The following is a 2,789-nucleotide window of genomic DNA, read 5'->3' as shown; positions in this document are numbered from 1 at the left end:
TATGTTCTGTTGTCATTCAGTGCAACTTTTAGGTTATGTTCTGAATAAAGTAAAGAAAATATTTCAGTTCGGGTTCACTAACCATTTGGGTATTGTGGCAGATACATTAAAGCGACCCACCATCCTGGACAAACAAGGATGGCCACACCTATTTTTCTGACTACCCACTGCACGCTGTGTATTACTATGCATCATTACTCTAAGGCACTACACCTGCTTTGATTGATCAGTGCTGTCCACATGAGCAGCACTGGCCAGAGTAGTATGTAGTGCCTTAGACTACCAATGCATACTAATACACAGTGTGTATCAGGTAGTCAGGAAAGCGGCTTGGCTATCTTTGCTTCTCTAGGCTTGGAGAGTTTCTTTAATGTTTCAGTGCAGAGTCCACACCAGGAAACATACCTGCTTAGTAGACCTATGGTGCTTTTAAAGCTTACACCTCCACAAATAAAAAGTATAACCTTAAAGCGGTTGTACAGCATTGAAAAAATGTCAAAACTGCGCCACACATGTCCATTGGTCATGTGTGGTATTGCAGCTCATCCCCAATTATTTCAATTAAGCTAAGCTGCAATACTAGACAAAACCTGCAGACTGCTCTTTCACAAAGAAAGCAGCCATGTATTTCTAGTCCTACTATAAAGCCATTTAAAAAATTTTTTAAAAAACAATTTCCAGCATGTAAGGCAACAACGGTTAAAATGCTGAAATATGGATCCTTGTTTCATCTTCCATTGGCTAAGGCTTCTTTCCCACGAGCATATATCGGCCGCCGTTTTCACGGCCGGCCAATATATGCTACGTTGGGAGAGATAAAACTGGTAAACGGGCACACAAATCAAACGTTTGTGTGCCCATTCAGACTGCATGGGTCTCGGCACATATAAGTCGAGACTGCCATGCCGTTGCCCCTTTCCTCTCCCTCCCCATCGCAGGCCCACCTCTGCTCTCCTCCCCGCTCGTTCTTTGCAATGGGTGTGGTTGGGGCGGAGCTAAGCGCTATCCAGTCCTGCCTTCTCCTATTGATGGCTATGGACAAGGGGCGGGGAGATAGTGGGAGCTGAGCTCCACCCATGTCCCACCCCTTGTCCACAGCCAGCAATTGGAGGAGGCGGGATGGGACGGCGCTTAGCTCTGCCCTTGTTCCGCCCCCTCCCATTGCAAAGAGCTAGCGGGGAAGAGAGCAGAGGTGAGCCTGCAAGCAGGGAGGAGAGCAAAGGGAGGGAGCTTAGCAGCCACGCTGCTACACTCCCTCCCACCTGCGGCCGCTGCCATGGGCTTCCATAGGAACCCATGCAGCACCTGACGTATTCTGGCCCAAAAGATAGTTCCAGGACTATATTTTGGGTCCGACGTAAAAACGCGCGGCGCTATATTGGCCTGGTGCTCTTACGTTTCAGGAATACGGCCATGTGGTCTGATGCATCAGATTACAGCGTATAAAATGGCTGGCCGATATACGCTTGTGGGAAAGAGCCCTTATATGCAGGAAATGTGGTTCTGTGATATGAAGTGTTTGTCAGCTAACCAAAACATGTCATACATTCGCTAATCTTTACTTATATAATACATATTAAAGGAAAGAATTAAGTATACTGTACATTGTGTAGTATACTTTTTTAAAATAATTTAGATTATAATCTTCTGAATTTCATCTGTGGTTTAATCAAAATCAATGCTGATGAATAGTCATTAAAAAGGACACCAAAAACTAGAAAAGAAAAAAACATGTTAATTTTTTTTTTCTTTTACTAAGGCCAAGCGAGCATATGTTTACCGTGTATTACGTGAGCTCTGTACACATGTGTAATGCACACTTACTCGCAGGCAATCAATTACATTGCCTTACGCAGTTCCGAAAACATTAGCGTGTCGGAATTGCGTATTAATCAAAGGACAAAAAAGAACACATGTTCTATTTTGCTGCATGTATACGTGAGATAGAGCCCATTGTTCTCTCTGGGTGTGTATATACGCACATATGCAATTACATAAGGTGTACTGTGCATGACAGTGATTCCCGGCAGTACGCGAGGTCACGACCAACTTCAAAGGTGTAAACATATTGTAAAACGCTGCGGGATCCCCTCAGCGTTTTACGCTTATTGTCGTGTTAGCCTGGCCTTACACTAATATTACTATTTTTCTCTTCAATTGAAACAGCAGTGTGGCGTGATATGACCAACTTTGAGAAAAAAAGCAGTTGCATTACTCACAAGGCCTGACAGAGCCATGCAAACATTTTTTTCTTTTCAAAGAAGGTCATCTTGTACCACTTATCTCAGAAAATCTTGAACCAGAGATAAGGAAGTCTTTATATTAGGTCAATGAAAGTTTCATTTTTTTTTAAGACGACAATCACTCTTAAATGATGAATTTTTAGAGATTAGCCTAAACAGACATATGTAGCATTTTCCTTCTCAAGGGTCCTTAATATGTAGCTGACAGAGAAATCACCTATTCTGGAAGGAGAGGTGTTTGCTGGGACGGGAAGAAGTACTTCCTGTGTAATAAAACAGCAGTGTGTGTAAGTAAAAGGCTGGAGGCAGATATTGCTGCACAATTCTTGCATGCAGACACAGAAATCATACATAAGATACCTACTGCAGTGTGCCAGGACAAGTGTCAAGATCGTGAAGTGGGAGGGCATCAGGCCACAAAATGGTAGCACCACATCAGAGGGAGGACAGTCGCAGATCATGATTATCCCAACTGAGTCCAGATCTATCATAGGAGAATCAGGTATTATACTAAGACTGTGTCAACTGGACAGACTAGCTTCGACG

The sequence above is a fragment of the Eleutherodactylus coqui genome, chromosome 1 (assembly GCF_035609145.1).
Source record: "Eleutherodactylus coqui strain aEleCoq1 chromosome 1, aEleCoq1.hap1, whole genome shotgun sequence".
NCBI lineage: Eukaryota > Metazoa > Chordata > Amphibia > Anura > Eleutherodactylidae > Eleutherodactylus > Eleutherodactylus coqui.
Note: the sequence above shows the minus strand (reverse complement) of the source record.